The sequence below is a fragment of the Lynx rufus genome, unplaced genomic scaffold (genome assembly GCF_022079265.1).
Source record: "Lynx rufus isolate CCGP_SWC_20201006 ecotype Redwood Valley unplaced genomic scaffold, mLynRuf1.p SCAF_8, whole genome shotgun sequence".
Lineage (NCBI taxonomy): Eukaryota > Metazoa > Chordata > Mammalia > Carnivora > Felidae > Lynx > Lynx rufus.
In genome coordinates this window covers 122,459,858-122,479,140 of record NW_025814896.1, presented here as the reverse complement: position 1 = coordinate 122,479,140, position 19,283 = coordinate 122,459,858, and the positions used below count along the sequence as shown (strand labels likewise).

At 42.2% G+C, this 19,283-nt stretch overlaps 1 pseudogene; it reads left to right on the top strand.

The window, feature by feature from the left end:
• Nucleotides 1–4,946: 4,946 nt before the first annotated feature.
• Nucleotides 4,947–5,322, top strand: LOC124503071 (U6 snRNA-associated Sm-like protein LSm1; annotated as a pseudogene).
• The last annotated feature ends 13,961 nt before the right edge of the window (nt 5,323–19,283 follow it).

Here is a 19,283-nt window from a genome sequence, read left to right as displayed (position 1 = left end):
GATCTTGGAGGGGAGATGTTAGACTCCGAGGCAGGAGGCCTGAGTTCTGGTCCTTAATGGCCACAAGTTTCATGTGAGACTTTGGAAAAGTCCTCTCCCTGTTTCAGACTATAGTGTCTTCATCTGTAAACTCAAGAAAGGGGATAAAAGAATTTTTGAGGGTGCGAACACACACTCTAGGATTCCATCTATCCACCTGCTCGCCTGGACAATGTGAACAAAACAAACCCAGATAAAATAATGTCCAACAATTTAGCAAAAAGAACAGCCCTATTCTTAATGAGATTCCAATGAGGTTAAGACTGATTTTTATTAGATTTTGCAAGTATTTAATGGTATTAGACTATCGTTGGTAGGATGATTAAAAATCGTGAGTGAAATGTAAGTAAATGATTCATTTAAGTCTGGATCTAAAGAAGTAACAGAGCCACCAGAAGGACCAGAGTGTGGCCAAGCAGCGGAGACAAGGGGCTGGCAGGAAAATGGGTCCCGGGCGGCAGGGAATGCACCGTGAGCCTTTCCATCTGCAGCCTCGAGAATGAGAACAAAGAACAAGTGATGAATCCAGGTCTTTGAACCCTGATGATGACCAATACATGTGTATCTTTGACTCACATGGAATCGGAATTTTCAAAACCTTACAACACAATTAATAGTAAATTCACAGTCAGCATATTTTCACTTCGAGTGTTTGATGATTTGAAATGTCCTGCCTTGACTTACTTATTCTGCCCATGCACATACATGCACACAGTCCTTAATCACAATAGCACAGGGCCGAGCAGCTTCCCAGACTCTGCCGTGGGATGTCACAGCATAACGTTTGGAACATGGCGGGGTGCTCCATTTCACAAGCGTTAGCAATGATGTGATGATGATGGCAGCGGTGGTGGCCGTGATCACAACGATCACAAGGAAAATAGAGAACATGAATCGGGGAGACCTAGCCTGGATGAGAAATCAGGGAGTCCTTCCCTGATGGGGTGACGTCTTGACAAGCAAAGAGGAAAGAAGGGTCCCCACCTCCACTTGCAGGCAGACCAGCGTGGCTACAGATTGGCTGCCAGAAGAAACTGCCATGGTGTGATCCTAAGTTTGTCGGGAGCTCCTCCCAGCAGCTGTCTCTATCCACGCTTTGAACTTCACCCCTTCTTATTGAGTGTGTAGCCTCACCTCACCTTTCCAACCTGCATCTCAGCAATGGTGAATGTAGGATCCCCTGGAAACTGATTTTAGAAATAAATCTTCAGTGTGAGTTTGTTTTCAGGGAATCTGTCTCTTTCTCTAATAGCAACATATTTAATCATGAGCAACCCCATGAAGCTAGTAGCATCAGAATCCACACTGAACATGTAAAGAGGCTGGGGCAGGCATGAACTGGGTAACTGAGTGCTCTTTTAAAGAAGAGGAAACTGGCACATAGGAAGGCAAAACACCATGCCCATGTTCATGTAACCTGCAGTAATTTGCAGGACTGAGATATAAACCCAAGTCTGTCTATCTCCCAGGACTGGGTGTTACAATAGTGTCTCACTCTCAATACACTTTATTCTAAGGGTATGAGGCTTGCCCACAGAGCTGTGAGCTCTACAAGGTCAAAAACATTACCTGTTTTGTTCATTGCTCTATCCTGTAGCACAGGACTTGGCTAGGGTGTTAGGTAGCACCTCACCAAATATTCATTGACTGAGTGAAGAAATGAGTGAATGAATTCTGTCTCCTTCAGGAGGTGCTAAAGCAAATGAAGGGGAATGTGTTTCTGTGGTGCTTATACATATATGAAGGAGAAAGATGGTTGAAGCATGGTTTTTAGCAACTCGATTAGGAGAGATTTAAACAAGAAACAGCAAGCCCTTCAAGTATTCATACACAGGGTATTCCATAACACTTATTGGTATTCTACATGATCAAAGAGGCTGGGAAGAAAACAGGGGATGGTAAGATACCCTAGAGATGAATGCAAAGGAAACTACTGTCATCCTTAAGCTGGAGGGACAAAGAAAAGCCAGAGTCACCTGAGCTGGGGGCTGGGGTCACCCAACAGAGGCTGAAAACCACAGTGAGTCAATCATTGAGGAGCTGGGGCCGCGACACTTGCAGCCTCTGCCAAGCACTCGATCAACTCAAGGCAAAGGGAAAAGGAGGGAAATGCATAGGCTTCTCCCTTCTTGCCTTCAGTCTCCCTCCAGTGTCTCTCTTTGACGAAACCCAAGGGGAGTCCGCTGACAGGGGGGCCTGGGAAAGCAGCCATGTCAACATCCCATGATACACAGCTGGACAGGGGATGGAGGAAACAGGCTCTGGGGCAGCACAGGGGCTAATCCTAAACCAAAGATTTTTTTTTTTATATATATATGAAATTTATTGACAAATTGGTTTCCATACAACACCCAGTGCTCATCCCAAAAGGTGCCCTCCTCAATACCCATCACCCACCCTCCCCTCCCTCCCACCCCCCATCAACCCTCAGTTTGTTCTCAGTTTTTAACAGTCTCTTATGCTTTGGCTCTCTCCCACTCTAACCTCTTTTTTTTTTTTCCTTCCCCTCCCCCATGGGTTCCTGTTAAGTTTCTCAGGATCCACATAAGAGTGAAACCATATGGTATCTGTCTTTCTCTGTATGGCTTATTTCACTTAGCATCACACTCTCCAGTTCCATCCACGTTGCTACAAAAGGCCATATTTCATTTTTTCTCATTGCCACGTAGTATTCCATTGTGTATATAAACCACAATTTCTTTATCCATTCATCAGTTGATGGACATTTAGGCTCTTTCCATAATTTGGCTATTGTTGACAGTGCTGCTATGAACATTGGGGTACAAGTGCCCCTATGCATCAGTACTCCTGTATCCCTTGGGTAGATTCCTAGCAGTGCTATTGCTGGGTCATAGGGTAGGTCTATTTTTAATTTTCTGAGGAACCTCCACACTGCTTTCCAGAGCGGCTGCACCAATTTGCATTCCCACCAACAGTGCAAGAGGGTTCCCGTTTCTCCACATCCTCTCCAGCATCTATAGTCTCCTGATTTGTTCATTTTGGCCACTCTGACTGGCGTGAGGTGATACCTGAGTGTGGTTTGGATTTGTATTTCCCTGATAAGGAGCGACGCTGAACATCTTTTCATGTGCCTGTTGGCCATCTGGATGTCTTCTTTAGAGAAGTGTCTATTCATGTTTTCTGCCCATTTCTTCACTGGGTTATTTGTTTTTCGGGTGTGGAGTTTGGTGAGCTCTTTATAGATTTTAGATACTAGCCCTTTGTCCGATATGTCATTTGCAAATATCTTTTCCCATTCCATTGGTTGCCTTTTAGTCTAAACCAAAGATTTTAAAACTATCTCTGGGCAGAGGAGAGGTTAATCTTCTTCGTAGATTTCTTACAAGATGGCAGACCCGGGAAGAACAGGAGGGAGACATTTGGAACAAGCGTGAGAAGCAACCACCTCTCAGTGTGGAATCCCTGGCTGAGATAGTTGAAAGATGCAGGTTTGGTGGGGGGTGAAGGAGGGGGGTTAGCTTTAGTGTGAGACGTTTTTTCTCATTCACATGAGGGCGCGGCTTCCTGGGAGGCCCACTGCCGAGGGTGCCTGTCTGTTCAGGAACACAGCCTCCAGCTCATCCATTCAGCCCCCATGTCCCAGGGAGAATGGCCCCTCAGCCATGAGACTAGTTGATTTAAGGGAGTGAGCTCTGTGGTCTAAGTAAGGATCCACTGTTCTGATCAGTCTAAGTGTCCTACTGTTCCACAAAGGATTCCCCAAACCAAATCATAGAAGACAGATTGACTACCAAGGCTACAAGGACCCTGTGAGCCCCTGCATGATCCTATCCCACTCCCCACCCCTACCTCATACTCTAAATAAAGTAATTGAGGGCCAGGAGTTGAAAGAGGCTTCACCATGGTCATATTGTGATGTAACAACAGAGTCAGAATATCAGCTCAGGTCAGGGTTCACAGAAGGGCCAAAAGAGGCATGGTGTATGGTGTGTGTGTGTGTGTGTGTGTGTGTGTGTGTGTGTGTAAGTTTGAAATGGAATGCCTCACACCAATATATAGTGAAAGATGGTAAGCTTTATTTCACAAAGAATCAGTGTTAGAGTAAACTGAGTGATCTGATTGAGAATGATCATACTTGGCACATTAATCTGAATTTTAAAATACAAAGTGGTTAATACTTACAAATTATATTCAATAGAGCTTTTTTTTTAAGGTTTATTCCTTTTTCAGAGACAGAGAGACAGAGTGTGAGAGGGGGAGGGGCAGAGAGAGAGGGAGGCACAGAATCCGAAACAGGCTCCAGGCTCTGAGCTGTCAGCACAGAGCCCAACGCAGAGCCGAACTCACGGACGGCGAGATCATGACCTGAGCTGAAGTCGGATGCTTAACCGACTGAGCCACCCAGGAGCCCCCATATTCAATAGAGTTTTATAATTTATTGTTGAAGGTGTTGAAGAAGCCAAAAGACCTTTTCAGCCCCCAGTTGGCGGTGTCTCAAAACATGCAAGAGATAGCTAATGTGCCCTGGCCTTGGGACATGTCCTGGAAACCACTTTTAAAAATAAATCTCTAGGGGGTGCCTGAGTGGCTCAGTCAGTTAAGCTTTCAGCTCGGTTTTGGCTCAGGTCATGATCTCAAGGTTTGTGAGTTCGAGCCCTGTGCTGACACCATGGAGCCTGCTTAGGATTCTCTCCCTCCCTCTCTCTGCCCCTCCCCCACTCACTCTGTCTCTTTCTCAAAATAAATAAACTTTAAAAAGTAAAAAACTAACAAATCTCCAGAGGGGTTTCCAGTAGGCCTCGGCTGCTAAAAGCTGGGACAGACATGCTATTCCTGGTCAGGGTTCCTGTCCCAGTCTTGCCAGGTGGTAACTGCGGTAGAAAGAAGGAGGTGTTAGATGTGCTGGCTCACCTCCACTCTACACTACAGTCTTATCTCAGCTCAGAATGAACTATATGCCCAGCACCACCAGGCTCACCAAGGACGTGGACAAAAAGCACTTGATCTTGCTTCGAGACGGAAGGACACTTATTAGTTTTATAAGAAGCATTGATAAATTTGCTAATTTAGTGCTACCTTTCAGACTTTGGAGCATATTTATTGGGTAAAAAAGTACAGTGATATTCCTCAAGGGATTTTTGTGGTCAGAAGAGGAAATGTGGTCCTACTAAGAGAAACAGACTTGGAAATGCAGAGTGATACACCCCACCGGCAAGTGTCCGTTGAAGAAATCCTGGGAGAACAAAGGGTAGAGGAGCAGACCAGGCTCTGAAGGATCGGGGTCTCTCCATTCCTCAGGCAGATACCCTCAATGAGCATTAAGTCAGTTAGTTGCTCAGAGGCTATTGCTCTTGGGGAGAAGGGGCAGTCACTGAATGAAAATGACATTCTGGCCACCTCACACATTTGACTGGAAACTGTAGAGTTTTGAAAACTCGTTTTTATTTTGATTCTTTCATATGTGCATCACGAAGAAATCATGTGGATTTTTCCCCCTTTTTAATGGCAAAACCATTGTTTAAAAAAAAAGGGGGGCTGGGGCACCTGGGTGGCTCAGTCGGTTAAGCGTCTGACTTCAGCTCAGGTCATGATCTCACAGTCCGTGAGTTCGAGCCCCGCATCGAACTCAAACCCCACTGTCTGTGCTGACAGCTCAGAGCCTGGAGCCTGCTTTGGATTCTGTGTCTCCCTCTCTCTCTCTGCCCCTCCCCTGCTCAAGCTCTGTCTCTCTCTGTCTCAAAAATAAATAAAAACATTAAAAAAAAATTTTTTTTCAAGTGGCATGGGCTCCTTTCACACATCACTGTGGAGCCAGCAACTACTTCTTCATATCACTCTTCTTGTCCCATATTAGTATTACAGGAGACATCCTTTATTATTATTATTATTATTATTATTATTATTATTATTATTTTGAGAGACAGAAAGAGAGTGTAAGAGCCAGCTGAGGAGGGACAGAGAAAGAGAGAGAATCCTAAACAGGCTCCACACTGTCAGCACAGAGCCTGATGTGGGGCTCGAACTCACAAACCATGAGATTACGACCTGAATCAAACCAAGAGTAGGTCGCTCAACTGACTGAGCCACCCAGGCACCCATTAGGAGATATCCTTCATTTGCTTGTAAATAAAATATGAATCTCAAAATTCAAAAAAGAACAAACAATAAATCTCTAGAGTCTTTGACAGAGAGCAACTATAAAAGCTAAATATATTGCATAAAATAGCTGTTAAAAGTCATCAGAGATTAAAAGCAGGCAGGACTTTAGATGCCAAGATTCTGGAGAAAAGGGAAATGCAGTGAGTAAAACCTAAGTTTCCTTCATGTTTTCCCTTCCGGGCATTTGCCAGTTCTCAAGGGGTAGCCAGAACATAGGGAACCCTTATCCTGGAGAAAAAGCCTGTATAGAAATAAGCCAGGCATTCTGTATTTGATTTCCCCTCAAGGAATTTTCTCATTCCTAAGCTTTCCACATGATAGGCAAGCAGCCAAGAAACTAAGCAGTAAACAGCTTCTAAAAGGCTGAAAAACCAGTCAGAGTTTGAGCAGTCTCCAAGTGCTAAGGAGAAAAAAATATTGATGTTTACAGCCCACCAAAGAGAAGACATTGCCATGAATAACCTAGATTTTTATTGAGACAGGTGAAGGATTATACCCTAAGAGACAAGACAAGCCAGGCAGAGACCAGCCCTCACAAAGCCTAAAATCCAGCTTCAAAGTATCTCAATTCCTGACAGGATCAAGGTGTTCTGCCTGCTAGGAAAAAAAAATTCCTTTCCAAGGAAGACAAAATTATCCAGACCCTCAGTAATTCTTCGTTCTCAATATCTAGCATTCAATCAAAAATTATACAGCTTGCTAGGAAATAAAACCAAATTAAAAAACAAAAGACTGTAGAAAAACATATAGGTGACCCAGATACTGTAGTTATCAAAGACTATAAACCTAGCATTAATATATTCAAACAAGTAGATGGAAAGATAGAAACCTGGAATCCATTCTAAAAGAAGCAAACAAAAATTCTAGATCTGGGAAATTTGATAACTAAAACTAAGGGTTCAATAAATAAGCAAGAGATAAGTTTAACAGCAGATTAGACACAACAGAAAAGAGGATTAGTAAATTGGAAAATAGATCAGTAGAAAACTATTCAAATTGAAACAGAAGAAAACAGATTAAACACACATATACATATATATATACACACAAAAAGAGGGACAGAGAAAGAAAAAAGAAAGAGGAAAAGAGCATCAAAGATACAGTGAAAACAAAGATATAGTGAAAACAACCCGCATGTGTGGAATTTGAATCCCAGAAGAAAGCAGATGGGCCAGGATCAGTATTTGAAGAGCCAAATACCAAGAATATACAGATTCAAGAAGCATTAACAAACACAAGCACACAAAATCAAACAAAACTACACAAAGGCACATTATAGTAAAGCTTCAAAAACATAAAGATAAAAAGAAACATCTTAAAATAGTCAGGGGAGAAAAAAATTCAACAGGAGCAGTAATAAGACCCATTGTACACAAACAATAGAAGGCAAAAGACAATAGAATGACAGAGCTAAAAGGCTGTGGAGGGGGAGGAAGTAACTGCCAGTCTAGAATTCTACATCCAGTGGAAATACCCTTAAAAATGAAGACAAATAAAAATGCCAAGCAAATAAAAAATAAGAAAATGCATTATCAAAAGATATACATGAAAAGAAATACTAAGGGAAGTTATTCTGATAAAACAATCCCACTTGGAAGAAAAGTAATGCAGAAAGCAATAGAAAGCACCATATGTGGTAAATATAAGAGCAAATCAAAATGAGTATTGACTATTTAAAACAACAAAAATTATAATGTCTTATGGGATTTCAAATGTATAAAGAAGTCAAATACATGACCAAAACAGGAGAAAAGGAACAATGGAGTTGGGTAAATGGTATTAAGGTGTTGTAAGGTCCACATATTGTCCAGGAAGTAGTAAAATTATTAACTGAATAGTAGATTCTGTGAAGGCATATGGTGTATTTATAGCAGAGTTAGGCAAATTATCACCCACATCCAAATCCAGCCCAAAGCCTATTTTAAACAGCTTGGGAGCTAAGAATGGTTTTGCATTTTTATTTTTTAATTTTTTAAGGTTTATTTATTTATTTTGAGAGAGAGAAAGAAAGAGAGCAGACATGTGAGCAGCGGGGGGAGGGGCAGAGAAAGAGAAAGAATCCCAAGCAGGCTCTGCATTGTCAGCACAGAGCCTGATGTGGAGCTCAAATTCACTCACTCACAAACCATGAGATCATGACCTGAGCCAAAATCGAGAATCAGATGCTTAACCCACCTAATCCCCTAACCCAGCTTTGCTACCCAAGTGCCCTGGTTTTGCATTTTTAAAGAATAGTTGAAGAAGGAGGAGGAGGGAAAGAGGAGAAGGGGAGGAGGGAGTCAGAGGCTGTGTATGTCCCTCTACACCTAAAATATTTACCATCTGTCTCTTCACAGAAAAAAAAAAAGTATGCCAACCCCTGCCCTAGGGTAACACTAAATAAATAATAAAAGAATTTATAACTAACACACTAATGGAGGAATTAGAATATTGAAAAGCATTTTATTAAAAGAAGGCAGCAGAAAAGAAAACAAGAACAAAAACCAGATAAAGCAAATTTAAAACAAATAATAAGATGATAGAATTAACAGCAAAAAAATTTGGGAATTTGTTAAACATAAGTGGACTCAATTATCCAATTAAAATGAAAAGACTGTCAGACCAGAAAAACAAGACAAAACAGCAAGACCCAACTATATGTTGCTTATGGAAGACAGACACATAAATATTGAAAGTCAATATGCTTAGGAAACACTAACCAAAAGAGAGCTGGCTTATCTATACTGTTATCAGACAAAGCAAGAGTTTAAGGCAAGAAGTATTCCCAGAGATAAAGTGAAGCATTTCACAATAACAAAAATTCAATTCAACAGGAAGATTTAATAATACGAAATGTGTATGTATCTGAAAAGAAAACTTAAAACATGCAGAGCTCAGACAGAACTAAAGGGAAAAACAAGTAAATCCAATAGCATAGTTGAAGATTTCAAATCCATTTTCAACAACTGATAGACTAATCAGACAATGAATCAGTCAAGATAAAGGGGACTTGAACCGCCTGATAAACAAACTTGACCTTGTTTACATATGTAAAATACTGAACCCAACAAGAGCAGGATTACATTATTTTTTAAATGTTTATTTATTTACGGGGGGGGGGGGGTGGGGGGGAGGAAGGGGCAGAGAGAGAGAAAGAGAGAGAATCCCAGGCAGGTTCCATGATGTCAGTGCACAGCCTGATGCAGGGCTTGATCCCACAACCCCAGGATCATGACCTGAGTTGAAATCAATAGTCGGACACTCAACCAACTGAGCCACCCAAGCACCCCAGATTACATTATTTTCAGGGGTTCATGGCACATTTAACAAAATAAACCATATTCTGAATAACAAGGCAGATGTCAATAAATTGCAAAGGATTGAAATTAAACAGAGTATGTCCTCTTAATAGAGTGGGAAAAATCCTAGAAATAATATGAAACACTTAAAATCCTCAAATGTTTGGAAATTATTAAGCAACACTTCTAAATAACCCATGATTCACAAGCCAAATCAGAAATTAGAAATTTCCATGGAAATTAGAAAATACTCTGAACTGGATAATAATGAAGAAGAAACATGTCAAAAATTTGTAGCATAGAGCTTCAACTAAACCTAAGGAAACAATTTAGGCCTTTAAATATATATTTTAGAAAAAAATAATGGTGGAAAATCAGTGATCTAGTGACTACCTCCAGGAGTTAGAAAACAACATCAAATTTAAGGTAAATTAATTAGAAGGAAAGAAATAATAAAGATATGAGCAAAAATGAAATAGAAAAAATATAGAATAGAGAAAAATAAACTAAGTCAAAAATTGGTTCTTTGAAAAGAATAATAACATTTATAAATCCCTGGAAAGATTGATCAAGAAAAAAAAGAAACACACTATTAATATCACTAATGAAAAAAGGTGTCATCCCTAGAAATTCACATAGTCATCAAAGGGGCAATGAGAAAATAACTACAAATAACTTCATGCCAATAATTTTATAATTTAGATGAAATGGACAAATTCTTTTTATAAAATCAAAACCTGAAAATATTGACACAAGAATAATTAGAAAGTCTTAATTATCCTATCCACTAAAACTAAACATTGCATTCCCTTGATTCAGCAATTCTACTCTAATAGATATGCCTACCTAGGTGCACAGAAAAATGTGTAAAAAGTGTTCATAGAGGGGAACCTGTGTGGCCCAGTTGGTTGAGCGTCTGACTCTTGATCTCAGGTCATGATCTCGTGGTTCATGGAATCAAAGCCCATGTTGGGCTCTGTGCAGACAGCATGGAGCTTGCTTGGGATTCTCTCTCTCTCTCTCTCTCTCTCTCTCTCTCTGCCCTCCTTTACTCACTTTCTCTCTCTCTCTCTTTCTCAAAATAAATAATCTTTTTTGTTTTGGTTTTTAGAAACGTTTATAGGGACACTATCCCTAATAGATAAAAACTAGAAAAAAACAAAACAAAACTAGAAACTACCCCAATGTCCCTCAATAATAGAAAGGCTAACTATACCATAGTATCGTCATACAATGGAAATACTATATACAACAGGGTAAAAACTAAACTACTGCTATAGGCAACAACATAGATGAATTTCACAGATGCTTATGTTGAGTGAGAAAAGTCAAATACAAAAAGATACATACAGTACTCCCCCTTATCCTCAGGGGTATGTTCCAAGACCCCCAGTGGAGGCCTGAAACCATGGATAGTATCAAACCTACATGTAATATGTTTGTTTTCCTATACATACATACCTATGACAAAGTTTAATTTATAAATTAGGCACATTAAGGGGTTAATAACAATAACTAATAATAATATATGAGAGTAATAACAATATACTATAATAAAAAGTTATGCGAATGTGGTCTCTCCCTCTCTCTCTCTCTGTTTCTCTCTCTCTCATTAGCTTATTGTACTGGATTCATCCTTCTTGTGATGATATGAGATGAGGAAATGTCTATGTAATGAGATAAAATGAGGGGCACGATGTAGGTGTTATGACATAGCATTCAGCTGTTATTGACCTTCTAACAGTATGTCAGGAGGACTATCTTCTTCCAGACACCAGTTGACCTTGAGTAACTGAAACCACAGAAATAGAAGCCTCAGAAAGTGAAACCATGGATAAGAGGGGTCTACTGAACTGTGTGATTCCATTTATATGGCAACACAAATATATTTTTGACAGAAGATAGATGTTGACTACTCTGTCAACAGAGTGTCCCTGTGGAGGGAATGCTGGGCAGGGCACACAGGGACTTTAGGACTGTGTTCAGTGTTCTCTGTCTTGATCAGAGCGTGTTCCCTATGTAAACATTTATCAGGAGGCATCCTTGATATTGTGCACTTCTCTGAATGTATAATGACTTCATATTTTAATCTCACAAATAAATACTAAGTAAGTCTCTGATGCAATTTTGTTTCTGGGCGTTTGTCTCTTTCTAACAAAAATCAGACAGCAGTACAGCGTTTAACCCCAATTCACTCTTACAAATAGAACTTGAGAGCATTTTAAGAGCTTCCAACCTAGGATCGTGCCTTTCCTATGCCTTTATTGGAAGAATGATTTCTCTTCTACTTGGGAATAAACCATTCTCTATGTTCAATGGATTCATAGCATAAGGAGGACAGAACGTAAGATTAGAAGAAAAGGGGTTTACCCCATCCAATAATTCCTATTAGAGGGGTCAGCCCATCCAAGCAAAGGTACCTAACAGAGGAGCCAGCAACCAATTCTGAACCTTCTAACTATTGGGCTTTCAAAAATATGTACTTACAATAAAACCATCCGGGCATTCATTATTGAGTGTATGTGTCACCCCTAAAGGATCAGAAGACTGCTGAATGGTGCCTTCCATGCCAGAGGGGTGGCCGCTTTTACAGAGGGATGGGCTTCACCAGACAAGCCCTTCCAAAAATAGGGATTTCTGGGGAGGAAAGAAAATCTCACTGGAAGCAAATTAAAAAGGTAAAAAGATAAAGTTGTTTTTGCCATGGTAACTAAGGTTTGCCCATACCTAGATGTATTTCGTTGACTGAAGTGGTTTTGTGGGTGTAAGTGATTTCTGAAGAGCAAATTAAAAAGACTTTTTATAAGTCCCAGTAGACAACAACATAGTATTAGCTAATGGCACTTGCCATCTCTAAAATAATTACTTTTGTAATAATCTGTTTATTAATGAAGTGATCTGCAAAATGGATAATGGTTTCTTAAGATTTCAGGCACAGAAATTCTTCCTTCCACTTCATTTTGCTTTTTTTGCAAAAGTATACCATGAAGTAACTCAAAATTTGCTGACAGATTTTAAGTACAATAATTTCAGAAATGCATGTTCAAGCAGGTTGAATAAACCCATATTTCTTGTATTGTGCCCTTAAATTATTCCCTCTGGTGATGGAAATGTTCTAAAATGGCTTGTGGTGATGGTTGCACATCTCTGTAAATTTACTAAAATTGATTGAATTGCACACTTAAAATGGGTAAATGTTATGGTCTGTAAATTATAACTCAATAAAGCTGTTTGGGAGAAAAAAGGAAAAAAACAAAATCGACTGAACATTTAAAAAATTATTTCCTCTGTCTCCACCCTTTTGTCATAGGAATGTTGAGTGTTAAGGAAATATTCCAGGGAAAGATGGCAACTATACAAAAGGTAGGTGCAAGTGTGGAGAAAAGAAGATCTAAGAATCCTAGTGGACCACAAGCTAAACAAAGAGCTCAAGTCAGCAACAGAATGTTACTTTTAAGAAATCAAGCCTCCTGTTGGGAAATGTTTCACTAAGGGTCAGTGAACACCCAGCCAGTGCCAGGCATAAAATAGGTTTTTAGTAAGGGCAGTTTCTGTCCATTCTAGCCCGGTGCATAAACAATTTATTCAAAACCTTTCCTTCTAGACTGTAAGGTGCCCAATCAACACCACCCTTATTGCATAAGCTTGATAAAAGCCACCATCGCACTGCTGTACGAACCATCTAGAAACCACCCGCCAGGAGGGCCAGCTGGGTCCCAGCAATTGAATAGAACTGGACCCCATGGACTCGGGGCTCTTCCGTCCTCTCCAGCCAAACAGCCACGGCTCAGCATCCCAGTCAGTTCACAGGGTCCACCCCCAGCCAAGCCCTTCCTCTACCCTGTGGAATCTCTTGCTGGCAAATAATTCCTGGTGTCGTCAGAGACCCCCTCCCCGACATGTGCCTGGGGCCTCTCTCCAGCCAGGCTAGGCTCAGCTCACCCCAACTCAGCTCTGACCCAGGGCCCAGCCCGGCACCATCAAGCACAGTTGAGAACAGGCTACAGGTGGGGTGCAGAGAGTGACGACACACTGTGTTCCTAATGGTCAACTGGGAGTACCCTGGAAGGATGACCAGAGAAAGGCATGACATGCTCATTGCTGCACTTACTGTCCCAGAGCAGCAGCTAGTGGCAGAGCCAAGACTAGAACCCAGGGCCTTTGACTTTGGGTCCAGTCTCTGCCACGAGTTGGTCAGGTGACCTGGCGCACAGCTCTGAGCCTCGGGGTCTCATGTGTAAACAGGGCCACTGGCTTGTCTCTCTCTCTCAGTTTCACAGTGGGGTGGATGAGGCTGTGGATGTTCAGATGTTGGAAGAAATGTTCCAGCCCAGAAGTCCTCAGCAGGAGACACCTCCACTGCCCATCGCTGCAGGGACTGAGCTCCAGTGCTGGGGGAAAGCAGGCTTCAACCAGATGCTGCCACTTTTACGTCTGCCCTGGGACCTAAATGCCACCGCCGCAATGCTGCTCCCACTGCCTTGCTGAATCGCTAGGTTCTTAACCTGCATTTCTGGGAACCTCTTTACACTCTCCCTGACAATGCTGTTACGTTGGGTTAAAAACAAACTTTTACAGCTGTGTAACCTTTAGTCTACAAAGATTGTCAGATCTGAATTCAGAAAATAACACTGTTCCAAACTCCTGTAGCTGAGGAGGCCCAAGGTGACAAAATCCAGGAGGGGGAATTGCTACAGGCTGGGGATGCTGAGGAGAAACCAGGAGAGGCCAGTTAAATTTCAGAGTCGCTGGAAATGTCTGACTTAGGTGACATTTTAGAAAAACAAGCTGCATTAATGTCACCACTAAATTAACACCATTAAATAAAAATGATTATTAGTGCTCAGAATTATGGGCTCTGAGAATGATAATATTACGTGCACTGCAGCATCAGGCTGGTAACAATCCCAGCTTTTAGAGTCAGCTCCCAGTTCGAAGCCCAGCCGCACTGTTTTACGGTGGTGCAGTGTGTTACTTAACCCTCCTGCGGTTCTGATTCTCCATCTGTTAAGTGGAACTAATGCCCAAATCTTCAAGACAGTGAGGGATTAAATTAAATGAGACGATATACACAAAACGAGCTTGTGGTCGACACAATGAGAATTCCCCCACCCCCGCAGAGATGTCATCGTCCCGTTCTCCCAAACCTGTGGGCATGGTACCTTGCAAGGCAAAAGGAACTTGACAGATGTGATTAAGCTAAGGCCCTTGAGATGGGGAGTTGAATTTAGATTATCTGGGTGAGCCCAAAATAATATAACCACAAGGGTCCTTCAGAGAGGGAGGTAAGAGGATCAAGGTCAGAAGAGATATGATACCAGAAGCAGAGAGAAAGAAGGGTAGACAGAGATTTGAAGACGGTATGCTGACTTTGAAGACGCAGGAAGGGGCCAGAAGCCGAGGAAGGCAGACAGGCTCTTGAAGCCGAAAAAGGCAAGAGAAAGGATCCTCCCCTAGAACTTCCAGAAGGGACATAGCCCTACAGACACTGTGACTTTGTACTTCTGACCTCCAGAACCATTTGTATTGTTTTAAGCCACTAATTTTCTAGTAATTTGTTACAGCGGCAAAAGGAAACTAATACAGGGCTTTTGAGCCCACTTAGCACTGGGCCTGGCACGTTTTAAGTTCTCAAAAAAAAAAAAAAAATGACAGCCGGTATTAGCAGCTACTATATATTTGGAGGGACTTTTACTATTTATTTATTTATTTATTTATTTATTTATTTATTTATTTATCTAGTGGTCAAATACCCTTCATTCCTTCCATGATGTCCCGCTGAGGGACTTTCTCTTTCCACTTGGTCATGTCCCTTGACAAGTGCTCCTGTCTCCTGAGCAGCCCATCCCTTGGGACAGCAGCAAGATGGTTGCAGGGAGTTCATGCTCACATGGACCCAAAATCGGCCCAACAGAGACCCCGTGAAACCTGCATGGGCCCCTCTGCTCCTGTCACCCTTCAGATAACCGCACACAGGACTCAGCTAAGCCCAGAGGCCTCACAGCGAATCTCTGAGTCCATTCTGGGCTTTGAGCAGCTGAACCACACTGCTCATTGGTGCCACATTCCCTTATTTTTCTCTCAAACCGAAGCTACTACATCTTTAGCCCTGAACCCGTGCAGGTGGATTGTTTGGACCCGCATGCTTGATCCTACCATTTGTCTCTTTCATCTCATATCTTGGTGCCCCGGCCTATTCCTTGGGCCTTGTTATGCCAACTAATGTATTCTCCACATGTCACCTGAAGATTGGTTAACTATTCACCAACTTATCTATGTCTGCATCACTAGTAAAATTGTCAGATGGAACCATGATTGTGGCCTTTCACTAGAGATTTACTTTCACACAGGTGGATCAGCATCTTCCGGTATGGCCATGAAACAGTTCTAAATTCACCTACTATGCGTACCAGCTGAAGTTACAATTTGCTTTGTCTTGTGCACAAATTTCTCATGAGATTCCTTGACAAATACTGAGCTGAGGTATGCTTTGCCTCTACCATAACTAATACAATTCCCTGACATAGTAATCTAGCAAGCCTATCACCAAACTGGGAATTACCTTGTTGTGACTTGCTCTTTTAGAAGCCGCATGGGCTTCTAGAGGATTCTCCATTTTTCATGTGCTCACAAATCAACCCTAAATACTCAGCTGAATGACGTGGGTAGGATATCCCCCCTTTTGTAACGTGCAGAATCATCCCCTCTCCCCATTAAGAAAAGCTACATTTTTGCTTCTCAAGTGTTCCATTTTCTCTCCCAGTCTCCATGCTTCTTAAAGATTATCAGCAGAGACTCTACAGCATCAGTGGTGAGTTCTCTACTCCCTGGAGTGTAATTTGTCCCGGCCAAGAGACTTGAGCTCATTTACAGCAGGTTGGCGCTTGTTATAATCTCTTTACTCATCTTGAACTTCAATTTTCTCTTACCACAGTTTTCTTTTTCTTTTTAGTCAGTAGATTGCTCTCCTTGGCAAAGAAGAAAGAGGTAAAATTCTGCTTTCTCACTGCCATTCCAGAATGCAAATAGCATCATGTTACTTGGTCTGCCACTCACGAGTGGTGGGCTCCTCTTTGCCCTACATCAGTGACTCTGAAACTTCTTTGGGGTACTTGTTAAAAAGGCAGATTCTCCAGAGAAGTCCTCTCTCAGAAGTCAAGTCAACTGCTGTATTAGTTAGGGTAACACTAGCTGCAAAAACAAACAAACCCCAAAACTTAGAATTGCTCAGGCACAATAGAGTTTTATTTCTTATTCCCATGAAGCTCAAATATTGGTGTTTCAGATCAGTGAGCGACCCTCTCTAAACAATAATGCAGAGACCCAGGGCTTCCTCAGTGTTGTTGCTCTGCCTTCTTCAACATGTGGCTTCCAAGATCCCTGTGCTCACCTTCATCTACATGGAGAGAAGGACAAGGTAATGGAGAACATTCGGGGCAGTCATTAATGGGTCAGGTCTGGAAATGGCACGTATTTACTTCCATTCATATTCCATTGACATGAGTGCACCTAACTCTAAAGAAGACTGGGAAATATAGTCTAAATGAAAAGGAGGCTGGGATGTGTAGTCCAACTGCAAAGGAGCCTGGGAAGTATAGTCTGACTGCAAAGGAAACTGGGAAATGTAGTCTAATCCAGGAAGAAGAGAAAATGGTTAAGGTGAACAATCTGCTGATGTGGACATAGGATTGGGCTTGGGGGAGTCTGCATTTTCAGAAGCCTCCCGGGTGTAGGACCCCACTTAGACCAACACTGCCCTGTGCACCCCCAGTGCAGAGCCTCTCTAGCCCATCTGCCCTCTCCACCTTGCTCTAATTTTATGAAACACCAGCAGCTTCTCCGGCCTGCCCTGCTTGCGCACTTCTGTGTTTTTGGCAATTCTTGTTCTCATCTTCCTCCTACTGTTCATTTGGCAAAATCCTGCTCATCCTTCAGGACTCAGCTCAAGTGTAATCTCTTCTGTACAGCCTTCCCTGACCTGCCTGCCCTCAAGTAGCACTGGCAGTATCTCTCCTAATGTCCCTGCTCTACCTGCACTACATGTCATTATGGCACTGATCCTGCTGTATGGCATTTGTTTATAGGAGTGTCTTTCTGTTAGACTGGGAGATCCTCGAAGGCAGCGACCTTTTCTTAATTATTATCTTTGTATCCTCGGCACCTGGCACTTTGCCTGGTACATAGTGATTCTCAGCAAGAGTTTGCTCTACAGAAATGTTTAGTAGGAGACAACTTCCCACAATCACTGGTCGGGTCCTTTCTTGATGTTCTTCTCCTGTCAAATAAGAAAAGCTCTTTTTGTTACCCTTACAATGTTGCTGCCCTCAGTAATTAGACTTCGTAGAGTCTATGTGACCCTACTAAACTGATGCCCCTTCTCTCCTTTGCCAGCTGCACTCAAAGGTGAGGTTCCCAACCGCCACTCTGCTTTCATCAACAGCTGCTCTCACCTTATCATTTTTCTTCGAGAGCACTTGCAATTATACTGTAAGAATTCTATCAATAAGAATTCTTGAGGGGCGCCTGGGTGGGGCAGTTAAGCGTCCGACTTCAGCCAGGTCACGATCTCGCGGTCCGTGAGTTCGAGCCCCGCGTCGGGCTCTGGGCTGATGGCTCAGAGCCTGGAGCCTGTTTCCGATTCTGTGTCTCCCTCTCTCTCTGCCTCTCACCCGTTCATGCTCTGTCTCTCTCTGTCCCAAAAATAAATAAATGTTGAAAAAAAAATAAAAAAAAAAAAGAATTCTTGAGACATCTTCCCTTTTGGAGTCTCACATCATATTCTCTGATTTTGTGTAGACCTTCAGAAGCCTGAATTACTGAAAACCAGTAAAATACGTCCTACCATGTCCACTTATCCCCTGTGTGGAAATCATGGGGGCTAAGACCATTGCAGTGGTAGTCAGCCTCCAAAATGGCTCCCAGTGATCCTACTTCCTGGTATGCACAGCCTTGTGTCCCTTCTCACACTAACCTTCTGTTGGTCTATACTGTCCATCTGAGATTAAGTTATAAAAGACATTGCAGTTTCTGTCCTGTGTTCTCTCTCTTGCTCGCTCGCTCTCATCACTTTCTATTCAAGGAGAAACTGGATGCCAGGTCTCGAGGCAGTCCTATCAAGAAAGCCACACGGCAAAGAGTTGAGGTCTCCAGCCAACAGCCATGCAAGTGAGCTTGGAAGCAAATCCTGCTGCCATAGTGGAGCCTTCAGATAACTGTAGCTTCAGCCTCATGAGAAATCCTGAGCCAGAACCACCCAGTCATGCTGCTCCTGGATTCCTGACCATCAGACACTGGGTAAGATAGTAGATGCTGTGTAAGCTGCTAAGTTTGGGGGAAATGTGTTATGCAGCCATAGATAACTGATACAGTTGGGCTTCTGCCTCTCATTCTAAATTTACCTTCCAGGGTCTTTTCGGTCAGACTTCCCTGGCAGGAGAGGTACACCCAGAGCTTTCCAGGGCCAGGTACCTGCTATATGCCTAGGTCGTGAAAAGGCACAACAGGACATCCAACTTTGATTCTGGTTTTGAAGCATGTGTCCAGAACGAGCCAGCTGTATCTCCCATCTAGCCATGGGTTGCATCAGATTCCATACTGACAACAGGGGCATCTGCCTGTCTCTTTATGTGTCTGCATTAAAATGCTTGGGCTCATGATTCACCAATTTTCATATCCTTTGTTGTAAGGAACACAAGAAACAATTTTAAAAGGAGATTTCAAGACTTGGAACAGTGTCCAGCACATAGTAAGTGCTAAGCTAATATCAGCTATTGTTGATATTTTCATCAGCACTATGTCATTATTTCATATACTGTCACCCCAGCTAACATCTCTGTTGCTTTTGAA